General features: G+C 40.0%; 1 long non-coding RNA gene across 1 annotated transcript in view; it reads right to left on the bottom strand.

Annotated features, from left to right (window-relative positions):
* Positions 1-2,903: 2,903 nt before the first annotated feature.
* The window catches only part of LOC122798872, a 308,307-nt gene continuing 299,165 nt past the window's right edge, over positions 2,904-12,045 (bottom strand). Inside the window, exon 2 of the long non-coding RNA XR_006364322.1 lies at positions 2,904-3,090. This is a non-coding gene — a long non-coding RNA (uncharacterized LOC122798872). The remainder of the gene's footprint in view (positions 3,091-12,045) is intronic.

Below are 12,045 nucleotides of genomic sequence, written 5' to 3'. Positions count from 1 at the left end.
TAGATCTAATCCTAAGTAATAACACAAGACAAAGCAATAATAACCATTCAGTATAACAAGACACAACAGTAGATTAGCTACAGCAATGTGCCACAACTTCTAGGAAAAAAGGCTGCTGTCTAGACAAAAGGGAAAGACCAAATTTTGCTTGAAAAAGATAAAACTTAAATTGGTCTGACCTACAGATTGGAGATTGATGCAGAATATCAATGCTAGAAGCATGGAAAATTTTGAAAAAGTTAAACTTTTTTCTGTTAATGAACAATATAATCACTTGGGAACAGTTCTGTACGCAAACTTGATCTGTGGCCAAACAGATCTGGAGCGTTAACAGAGAGAGAGAGAGAGAGAGAGAGAGTAAGAAAGAAGCATTACATGAAAGGGGCAGAAATGCTAGCCTAGGAAAGTTACATTTGCTAAGCTAAGACTTGAAATATAAATGATCAAGTTTATGAAGAAGATAAATCAGATGACAGATCTGATGTAATCATATCTGGCAAAAGCCCACAATACACAAGTTATGAATTCAGAAGGGGAACTCCGACACACAACAAGTCCACACTAGTTTCAGTCTAATGCATGAGAGAACCTAATGAGAAAGAGAAGTAGTCTAAGCAATAAAGTGTCACTCTGCAGTTCACTGTAGGGACTTAGTTTCACCTTAAGCTAATTGTCGATGAGAATAAGTTTGAAAAACAGTTTACGTACATTCACTATATTACTGATGTCTTTGAGTCAGCAGAAAAAAATCAGCAAAGACAAAAATGCTACTATGACAGAAACTGCAGAACACCACCAGACTTATAAGTTGGAGTTAAATTCAGAATTCCAAAGCCATTGCAAAGTCCACAGTCTGAAGATGAAGTTGTTGGTAAAGCAGATGAACTAAGATCCTATGCAGTCCTTTGGAAAGATGATAAGCTGCAGGGAAAAAAATGCTTACAGCTGTACAAAGCAAATGCTTTTGAAAAAGCTGCATTCCCAAACTAATACCAGAAGTCCATTTTAAACAAACGTGTTGAATTCTGAGATATGGTGGATGTTTGGAGAAACCTGACAAATGTACGAACTGATCCAGAAATTAAAATGTTGAATATAATTATGTAAATGAAATTAAACATTAACTTACTGTGATCAATGTAACATAACGCATTCTTCTCATATATATATATATATATATATATATATATATATATATATATATATATATATATATATATATAAGCATGCATTCCAAACATCTTGTTCACTGACAACAAGTCTGACAAGCAAATCTAATCAACTGTACATTGACGTGAAACTAAATGTAAAACAAAAAAACTGCATTTTTTGAGGGGGCAAGCTCTCTTGCATGCCATGTGTGAGAGGCAGTGACACCCAGCACTTCTGTTACTGATTTATACCTATACACCAACTCCTAAACTTGCACAGCAGTGGAGAAAGGGAAAACTACCTAAATCCCACTCTGACAATCTTGCATCAAGTCCAGTCTTACAAGTTCTATGAAGTGTGGACTGAACAAAATATTTGGTGATTCACATTTCATCTGAAGAAATATTTGACAGAAGGTTCTGCTTCCATATCCATCATCTCTCTCCCTCACTGTCTCTCTCTCTCTATATATATACATATGTATAATGTGAGTGTGCATATGTGTACATGGGGTGTGTATGCATGAGTACAATTTGTTCATTTTAAATGTTCAACTGCAAAAATTGCTGAAACTCTAAATTCTCAAACTTAAAACGACTGATCCTGCAAAAGACTGAAATGATGCAATAGCTAGATGTCTGGGTCGTGGTACACCTGGGCATGGGGGTTTTGCCCTTTCCCAGCTGTAGTGTGATCTTGGAGTTGATATATATATAATTAGCATGTAAGATGTGAACTTTTTTCTTGTTTTCAGTGTTTGTCAGGTTTGATTTTGTGGGTTTGATGATCTGTACATTTGACATTTTATGAATGCAGCCAAATATCGAAGCAGCTATGGAAGAATGTTCACAGTTTCAAGCTAAATTGAGTTATAAATCCACAGAATGTTCATAGTCTCAAGCCAGGTCAAGTTTTAAATCCACACATCCAGATAAAATCCCTTTATTGCAAGTAAGTTACAACAGGTAAGCACTTTCACAAACTTCTGTTTGACCACAGACCATTGACATTTTAAACTAAACCAATAAATCTTTACACACACACACACACACATATATATATATATATATATATGTATATAATATATATATATATTTTTTTTTAACTTTTAATGATCATAAAATATGTACTATTGTTATATAACCTGTTGTGCAAATTTTAATTTCCTCTTTCATTTAAATCCCATCTACCAACTCTGTTTAGGATACTATTTGTTTTGTGTTTACCTGGAAATTGTTAGTTTCTTCATTAAACAATGAAGTAGCTTTGAATTTAAATTAATATTGATGACTGGGAAGGAGACTGTCTTCTAAAACAAAAGAACACATGACATAAACATCTTACAGGACATCATTTGCCGATATGTAGTTTTGTTGATGAGTTAATGCTTTTAGCCACAGTAGCTAGAAGTGCATTTTTTAATTAAAACTGAATAATGATCATAATATTCTGCCATGTTTTGATCACTAAAAACTATTGAAAAATAGCACATATCTGGAATGACCCTTCAGTATAATGGCACATTTTAAGACAAATTACATTTATGGTACAATTTAGAACAGAAGGAAACCTGTTGTTGCTTCATGGAAAAAGACAAATATAATTAATGAAAGACAGCACTCCAAAACCTTTTAAAGTAATTGCAGTGTAGTATCTTTATTAAGCTGTGTGAAAACATATCATCAGTGGATATAAGAAATTGCAAATAGTTTATTGCAGTACAGCAAAGATTTACTATAGCCTTCTTTTTAATTGGTTATTAGGTAGTTCTGTTTTTCCTAAGGCCAGCATAATGCAGGTCTTCACTCTTCTCCTTAATTTATCTGAGTCCCTGTTTACTGCTTTATACTAAACACAACGCCTGTCTTGTTCTGGAAAGCAAGATAAAATTAAAGAGATTGTGGTGCTTTCTTTCTTCAATGTAAATTCTTGGATTTCCTAGGGAGAAGAAAAATGTAGAAAGTTGTCAGTTGCTACACCAAGACTGATTAAACCAATATGTGAACAGTATTTCAATAAGGCACTATTATTCTATCTCGTACAAGGCTCGTTACTATCGTATTAAGAAGAAAGGTTGCATGGAAAGGAATGATAATCTCAGGCCTTAGTAAGGCTTTAGACTCTTCATTTCTGAATCAGCATTTTTAGGAAATTGTGCCTTAGATAATTGCAGTATTAGGATCACATTTAAATAACGACTGTTTTTAGCTGCATGGAATGCATGTGTACTGTCTACATAATGTAACATTGATATAATCTACTCATGTTATGGAGAAGAAAAAAATGAAGTCCTGCACTCTAAATAAAAAAAATATATAAAACTGCAGATGTATAAAATGAAGCATGCAATTCAGAGAGACATTGCAGAAACGTAACAGCTACCAGACATTTCATAGTATTAGTCACTTTTCTCTGATGCTACGTATATAAGCTATAAGTATATACATATGCACTACGTCTGACTTCAGAAGTCCTCTTCCTGGCATTAAAAATGAAAGACGACTGTCTCTATCAGTTATGTATATATGAGTATATATGGGATTATGTCATATTATCTAGTTTTGGAAACTTGAAATTCACATGATCTAGATCATATGTTTGAGTTTCTGCAAACCTGAATGTAAAAAAAAAAAAATCTATGTTTTTGCAGGGGGTTAAGCCTCCCTACAGCCCCAGCCCCCTACACCCCCTGCAAATTATATATACCAACTCCAAGATTGTACTACAGTGGGGAATACGATAAATTTCCTCTTAAAGCTTGTCTTTGTAGATCACAATACAGTGGGAACTGAGGAATTTAACTCCAAGGTTTTTCAATGCTTCAGTGCTCTCAGTTCAGTCTTTCGACATTCGCTCTTGTGAGCTTTCATCCTTGGACCCATATATATATATATATATATATATATATATATATATATATATATATATATATATATATATATCTATATATATATATATTTTATATATATATATATATATATATATATATATATATATATGTATAAGAGCTCTATACTGAGCACTGGAGTAAATGGCAAGTGCTCTGACACCCAGTAGAGTGTCACCATTTGATTGAAAGCTGGTGGATAGGTGTGGGAGATCAACAGTCCCCAAGCAGGGGAATATTTCCTTTCCCTAGGGTTTGTGCAATCCAAGAGTTAGCATATATAATTAACAGATGGTGTGGGGGGTGAAGCCCCCCCCATACAGGATGGTGCATAGGGGCTTGACCCCATGCACAAACACTTGCCATTGGTTTATTTACGTAATCTCCATAGCATGCACAAAACACATTAATACTGGTGACCTTGCTGTTAAGACATCGATCTACTGGGCATAAGGGCACTTGTTATTCACTCCAGTGCCCTCCACCCATATACATATATATTAATATAATATAAAATGTATGAAGGCAATCCACGAACAAGGCAGGTTAATAAAAAATAAAACTGTTTTACTAAAAAACGGCAAGCGCTTTCACACAAGGCTTCATCAGACCATCAAAAGAATAAGCTGGCCACAACTGATTTGAATACATTTCATTAGCCACTCGGCTTGCATTAACCTAATAATCAATCCACTACTTAAAGTGAAGCCACAATTTCATTAAAATATCAGTGTTGTCTCACAGTAGTATAAACATGCTGCAGTGGGGAAAAGGGCAAATTTCCCCTTGTTGGCCAACTGGATACCCTGACAAATGGTTTGGCAATATGGTCATTTGTTAAAATCAGGTTTTGGATATCTTGTCTCGTTGATCTTGTCTTCGGGTAAGTGGTTTTTCATTAATTTGAAGTAGACCCATATATATCTTTCTCTCTCTCTCTCTCTCTCTCTCTATCTATATATATATATATATATATATATATATATATATATAAATAATGTGTGTGTGTGTGTTTGTGTGTATACACTGTATATATATATATATATATATATATATATATATATATATATATATATATATGTATGGATTCCTATTACAAGAATGAAAGTTCACTACTTCGAACTTGTAATAGGAAGCCTCACTTCTGCGAAAGTTCACTTTAACAAAAGTGAACATTTGCGTAAGTGCACTTCACAGAAAACACTGCAGCACAGTGGAGGACATAAAAAACAAGCTATGTCCTCCACTATGGTGCAATAGTCACAGACCTTAGGGTTAGGTAAGGGGATAGTCAGTAAAGCTATCCCCTTACCCTAACCCATGCCCTAACTCTAAGGTTTGTGACTATTGCACCATAGTGGAGGACATTACTATGTCCTTCACTGCGCTGCAGTCATCATGGACCTTAGGGTTAGGGCACGGGTCATGGTAAGACCCGTGCCCTAACCCTAAGGTCCGTGAGTATTGCACGGAAGTTCAATGCAACACCGGTTCATTGTACTGAACTTCGCTTAAGTGCACTTTCAATTAAGTGCACTTTCGCTGCAGTGAGCATTCCATGCACTATTTCGAATTAGTGAAAATTCGATCTAGTGTATGGAACCCATATATATGTATATATTCAAATACAGATATATTGTGAGTGTAAAAACAAATAAAACATCAAACAGAATTTACATGAAGCAATATTCCCTTCCCCAGACATGTGGTCAGATTCATGACTGTCCAAATTCCGTGCAGGAACAGTGTAGCAGCTCCTGCATGCAATATGGCCACCGTGTAATCCAGGATAGGGCCATTTTCATGTGCACCATCAACCCTATGCTGTGCCTGCACAGCATTCCATTCAGTATGCAAATCACCTCATTTGCCATGCAAGTGAGGTGATTTTTGTGATCCAGCAATTGAATGGATTCTGTATAGGAACAGTGTCAGTGCAAAAATGTATTTGTCTGGTAGCCGAATGCATTTTTGCATCTGACAAAATGGAGGCATGACAGCTCATGAAAAGTATGTATTATGTAGAACAGACAAGCCAATGGCCAAATGTAAGGCCATTGGCATTAAAAGCAACATAATTTTTGTAAAAATAAAACTTTTATTTTTTTGTCCGATCTCAGCCGTGTAAACTAAGGGCAGCGGTGCGCAAACACGGGGGTGCCGAAAACAAAAAAAAAAAAAACGGGAAGAACTGCCATTTAACAGAAATATGCTTTCTGCCATTATAGTCAATGGCAGGCAGAATGTAAACAAGACAAGGGAGCACTGGTTCCCAAGGGGAAAGGGTGTGCTTGGGAATTGTAACTATGGACCTGCACACTCGGGTATGCAAATGAAGGGACCTATACTGAATCCTATACTGAATCACAGATTTCTACCTACTGGAACCCTGCAGCTAATCATGCAGGTGCAGGAATAGGGAACCATGTAGGCAGGACAAGAGGATGACTTCAGCAGTGGCTGTGTCATGTTTGGTGTAAACATATTGGAGCCCTGTGGCCATTGTTTGCTCTTAGCTAAACAGAGCTTAGGAAGGGTGTGTGTCTCACATTGTTGCGCACTGTTTTCCCTGCTTAAATGGGTGTGCATGCTGCACACTGGGTTTTAAACAAAAACAAAAACAGGAAATAGCAGCTCAGTTCACATCTGAGCACTAGGTAAGTGCAGTGTGCCTTGGGGCTTAAACGGGAAGGCAATGGGAAGGGAAAACAGCAGTAGGAAGAGAGTCAAGGAAAAATAGCATAGCTGGCAGGTGAAATGCATCAGAATCAGCCAATTACACAGGCAGCAGCCCAGCCCAGCACAGTACTTTGCAAATCCCTTTCACTCTGGTTTTTCCAACAAACTCTACACCACCAGTGTACACAGATGGGGAAATTTTACCTGACAAAACTAACAAAATGATAGGAGCTGCTGCTGCTCTCATACATCAAGATGTGCAAGAGGCTGAGGGTGGTGAGGATGAGAATGCTGATGGCCATCCCACAGTGAGGAGAAGGAGAAGAGTGTACAGACCCTGGGTAACCTACCAGGGCATAACATGACCTGGAGATAGTGGAGCACTATAGGGTGGACAGGGACATTCTACAGCAAATTGTTGAGCTGTAACAGCCCCGCCTCACACACAGAACCAACAGAGGGGAACCCATCCCAGTGGATACCAAGGTATGTGTAGGCTTATGAATACTAGCTACAGGTACCTTCCAAAGGGCAACTGGGGATATCATGAGGCAAGGCCACAAAGACCTTCACCATTGCCAAGGCCAGCACAGGCACAGAGGGACGCAGAGGAGGAACCACCTGAGCCTCCCCATGTAGGCAGAAGGAGGGGTGCCCAGTATGCCCAGGTCTTGGCAAAGAGCCAACACATAGCACATACACTGACATGGTAGGGACCCAGGGAATGACACCTCTCTCTAACTCACACATACAGTAAAAGGGATTCCAAGTATAACACTACCTGTGCTTTACCATGTATAGTGAGTGTATAATGTGCATCTGACATAGTCAGCCCTCAAGCAACATCCTCAATACTGGCCCAGCTACAAGGTAAGTCACTCTTCCTATCAATTACCGAATGGAGTAGTATGTTCTGATAATTGTATCTATGAGCATGCAAGGGACTCGGGTGGCTGAATGATATGGCAGCAGATACTGGACACCTATATGGGCAGCATGAAATCTATAATAAATACTGGTGTCAACACACTAGGCAGTACTAGACAAGGTGAAAAATCCCACTGCAGTACATGTGGTCACCCAAATGTATGTCCATAGGACACAAACATGCATGTCAGTGAGGTTCACATACCCACCACCAGCCTCAGCCAGCAGGACAGGTGTAGATGACCATAAAGAAAGGCTGGGATAAGGCCTCCAATTGATGGCAATGGTGAACAACCCCCCCCTCCAGACCTACGCAGACAGACTGCAACAGGTCTGGCAGTTGTATGTTAGTTCTGAAGGGTAAGATGTCTGAAACTGAAATGTAGGTCAATAAAATCTAAGATGTGTACTCCACTGATATGCCTCCAGTCTGCCTGATAGGTTAGAATACAAAATGATGTGGAAGCCAACAGAGTACCTGACATACCAGTACAGTCATAGCACAGTTTACAGTTGCCAGGTGTGCCCCCCCCCCAATCCTATGTAGAAATGTAGTAACATGTAAGTGTGAGGAGTAGTATCAGTGGAGCACAGATTACCTGAGCTGGCCCAATCTACAGGATAGATTGTTGCATGTGTACAATATGCAGGGGTCTGTGTGTTAGGTTGTTGTGTGTTCAATATTGTCTGGAAATGGTCAGCATGTAGGCAGGGAGGGTTGTGTCTCGGTGGCCTATGGGTAGTACTGTGGTTGACAGGGCCATGTTTCGACAACTGCAGTGCCAAATGCAATGCTTCTCAGCAATATCCATGTCAGCAGTCATCCATACTCACTGTCCAGATGTCAATATCTGTCACCATCTGAAAGATGGACATGCCATGAATGTGGACCCATACATAGACAGAGTGCATAAAATGTAAATATCAGCTGCACACACGTTTGGAATTGTACATACAGGTTAGCAGCACATTAGTTGTCCGTGTAGTATGGAATAGTGATGTAGTCTGGCCAATCACTGGCAGACCACAAAAGGCACAGTTATGAAGTAATGAGAGATTGCCTATGTCCCTGCACAAGGCAGCATAAGGGGAATGTCCCAGGTATATCTGTGAATTATCTGCAAGTAGCTTCCATATCACACATGCACTCAGCTCACCCCACCATCAGCCAGAGTTTTATCATGGGTCATATCCTTGCTGTTGGGAATGTGTACAGTATGACCCCACTTCTGTATGGGAACACCCATAGAATGCAGTATGCTGAAGAGGTGTCCCATGCAGGTGTGTTCCTAGCTGTAAGGAGCACCCTGCCTGCATCCAGACCAATGGATCGATATGGACAGGAACTATTGCACACTTACCCTGTCACCCCAGGGGAATCCACTGACTCGCAGCCTGGGAATGTAGGAGTGACAGAATGCAGTGGCCTGCTACAGATGTCCTGCATCACTACCAAATAGCCTAGAGTCCTCTGTCAAAGGCTTGGGCCCCACCCGTAGTGCTAATGTATGGTATGTCATGTAACACAATCAACAGAACACAAATGCAAGGCTATGTTGACAAATTCCAGTAGTATGCCCCCCCATGTCCCACTGCATGAACTATGGACCAATCCATAAATACCACTGGGGTGAAGAGTCAACTATAGGAATACTTCTCAGATATTGCTCACATAATGTTAGGAAGAGGATAGAATAACAGAGGGGGGTAGAAGCATGGACATCATGGAGTGTGTGAAGTCTGAAAGTCTGATGTGTGCCCATACTACCCCTGCCTGCAAACCCAGTAATGGGTGGCTACAAATCTGCTCGTAAACTACAATTTGAAGGGGAACTGACCCGATATATGAGCCCTCCCTCTGGGTAACCTGGGTGAATCTGTACAGCTGAGATGTATGGCCGCAGCAGGATATGACCATTGTGTTAAGTAGATATATGTACAAAAAGAGGCTCCTCAGACACCATAGTACCAAGGTCTTCGACCATTTATACAGACCCATCAGCATAAGTGTCTACAGCTACCCCTCCAGAATGCCAGGAGTGTGCAAGAATGTGTAGGCTGTAGACCACAATACTGGACTCAGCTTCATTCATCTTGTATTTCCCAGTAAATAACTGTGAGCAAATAATTATATTTGTCAGTAGCTGATGACATAATACATCACAGTGTAAAACAGTACATATGTCTGAATATCTCTGCTAACACCAACCATGTAACACAAGCAGCACAGACAGCAACAGTTACAGTATCCCCCTATCTGTCGCCCATTCTGACTCCATATTGTCAACCTATCTACAGATATCCTGCAGTAACAGGTTGTTAGCTGTATGTGTAGAACACCAAACCCTGGACTGGAGTATAACCCTACCTGGAATGGATTCACACACTCAGTACAGAAGGTCATACTGGGCATGGTCCTATACTTAGAGAAATGAAGCCCATGTCTGACAACACAGTGGACTATACATATCTTTCATTCGTAGATGTCTGTGCACACACACCAAATTGTACACCATTTATGCTTCACACACACATTGGATAGGAATACTCACACATATCCAACACCAACACACTATAATATGTCAAACATACACACACAGAGATGTGGGGAAGAGAGAGACAGACAGTGACAGAGAAAATTCCATTATGAGGCCTGTCCCACCCACTACACATCCAATCGGCCAATATCACATGATGTGCTGTTGTCAATCACTGTACACATTCCTTTTGGTAGCCTCAGCCCTATAGTGTCTGTGGTGCTTGTGATAACTGTGTAACATAATAGTACAATTCAGTATTTATGTAGCATATGTATACTCTGTCCTGTCAAATGTGAAGTTGTTTGAGACTGAGTGTGTGTGGGTTTCCAGAGGAATGATTTATGGCCCATTCACACATACTGCACTTCCCATTGCCCATGCTAGCACTCCTGCTGATGTCAGTCACCTTAAAATAACCCTTTGGCCAAGTCTCAGCCCTATAAGCTCTGTGGCACTTGTGATAACTGTGCAATGCTGTAGTGTAGCAAACTAGTTAGGTAGAACTTTTAATCCTGGTCCTGGTAAGTGTGTGTGGGTGTCTGTGTGTGTGGAGATGAATAATTTTGAGGCCATTCACACAACTACACCTGACACTGGCCTACTTTAGCATGCCTGCTGATGTCAGTCACCTTGAAATAACCCTTTGGCCAAGTCTCAGTCCTATAAGCTCCGTGGTGCTCATGATGACTGCATAATACTGTAGTGTAAAAAACTAGTTATGTAGGAGTTCTAAACCTTGTTTTGGCAAGTGTGTGTGTGTGTGTGTGTGTGTGTGTGTGTGTGTGTGTGTGTGTGTGTGTGTGTGTGTGTGGAGATGAATAATTTTGAGGCCATTCACACAACTACACCTGACACTGGCCTACTTTAGCACGCCAGCTGATGTCAGTCACCTTGAAATAACCCTTTGGCCAAATTTCAGCCCTCTAAGCTCCATGGTGATCATGATAACTGTGTAATACTATAGTGTCGCAAACTACTTAGACATGAGTTTTATTCCTGCTCCTGGCAACTGTGATAATGTGTGTGTACAGATGAATGATTTTGAGGCCATTCACACCACTACACCTGCCATTGGCTTACTTTAACATGCCTGCTGATGTCAGTCACCTTGAAATAACTCTTTGGGCAAGTCTCAGCTTTATAAGCTCCATGGCGCTCTTGATAACTGTGTAATATTATAGTGTAGCAAGCTAGTTAGGTAGGAGCTCTAATTCTGGTCCTGGCAACTGTGGGAGTGTGTTTGCTTTTGTTGACACCTGATTTTCTGGTCATTCACACTTCCTACACTTCCCTCACCCATCCTTTAGCACTGCAGCTGATGCTACACACCTTCAAAGATACCTTTGGACAGCTCTTCCACATATAAGCTCTGTGGTGCTTGCGATAACTGTGTAATACCATAGTATAACAAACTAGTTAGATAGGGATTCTAATCCTAGTTCTGGCCACTGTGATAATGTGTGTGTTTGTGTGTGAGAGTGTGTGTCTTTGTTGACAGCTGCTTTTGTGGTCATTCAAACTCACACTTCCTACACTTCCCTTTCACCTCCTTTAGCACTGCAGCTGATGTCACTCACCTTCAAAGATACCTTTGGACAGCTTTCCCCCATATAAGCTCTGTGGCACCTACAATAACTACGTAATACCATAGTACCAAGACATAGCTAGGTAGAGGTTTGAAACATAGTACTGGCAAGTGTGTGTGTGTGTCAACAGTATCCTGTATGGGTGTTGGTGTGATTGTGTAATAACAGGATCCATTACAGGGTGGGTTTTGCTACATTTTCATATTGAAGACCCATATGTTCCAATGTCACATTACAAGGCCAACAGTTGTCAAACAACGTAGAGGTTGTTGTA

Source organism: Protopterus annectens, chromosome 3.part1 (genome assembly GCF_019279795.1).
Source record: "Protopterus annectens isolate FY-2018-M chromosome 3.part1, PAN1.0, whole genome shotgun sequence".
NCBI classification, from domain to species: domain Eukaryota; kingdom Metazoa; phylum Chordata; order Ceratodontiformes; family Protopteridae; genus Protopterus; species Protopterus annectens.
Note: the sequence above shows the minus strand (reverse complement) of the source record. Positions and strands in the feature narration are given on the sequence as shown.